The sequence below is a fragment of the Crocuta crocuta genome, unplaced genomic scaffold (assembly GCF_008692635.1).
Source record: "Crocuta crocuta isolate KB4526 unplaced genomic scaffold, BGI_CrCroc_1.0 scaffold581, whole genome shotgun sequence".
Classification (NCBI taxonomy): domain Eukaryota; kingdom Metazoa; phylum Chordata; class Mammalia; order Carnivora; family Hyaenidae; genus Crocuta; species Crocuta crocuta.
In genome coordinates, this window is record NW_027528635.1 from 854,484 (window position 1) to 855,089 (window position 606).

At 34.7% G+C, this 606-nt stretch overlaps 1 protein-coding gene across 7 annotated transcripts in view; it reads left to right on the forward strand.

Annotated features, from left to right (window-relative positions):
- Positions 1-606, forward strand: part of SLITRK4 (SLIT and NTRK like family member 4) — a 694,124-nt gene that overhangs the window by 367,373 nt on the left and 326,145 nt on the right. The gene's annotated exons all lie outside the window — the stretch shown is intronic.

The following is a 606-nucleotide window of genomic DNA, read 5'->3' on the forward strand; positions in this document are numbered from 1 at the left end:
GCTTGGCATAGACAGGCAGAACTTAGCTGCCCTCTTACTAGATTAATAATGGTCCTTATTCCTTCTATAAAACACTCTAAGACATGCTGAAAATGTACAACGAATAGCCTACCCACATGTACACATCTGCTTCCACCCGTTGAGTTTCATGCTTACTGAGAGTCATTATGTTTGATTCCAAACCTCTTTATGTCTAGGGTACTTATTATTGTAATAATTTGTATTTAATTCAGTATTATATAAAGTAATATAGATTCAAAAAGAACTGTTATTTCCATGAAATGTAAATTAATTAAGGAAGACTTGATATAGGCAAATTGTAAAGGAAAAAACAAATTGTCCTAGAAGTAGGTCCGGGGAGAAATTGGGAAAAACAAACAAACAAACAAACTCCAGTCCTTCATAAGTGTCCTCAAGTTTCTGCTGCAGTTCAAAGAAAATGAAACTGTCAGAGATGTCAGAGATGATGTGATCTCATGTGGTTTATGTAATAATGACCATGAGAACGTTAGAGAGGACCCCCCACTCAACAAAAAGGCTTTGGCTCTACATCAAAAAAGAGAAGAAACAACAGCTATTAAATGATTTAATATGCAATAAATTGTC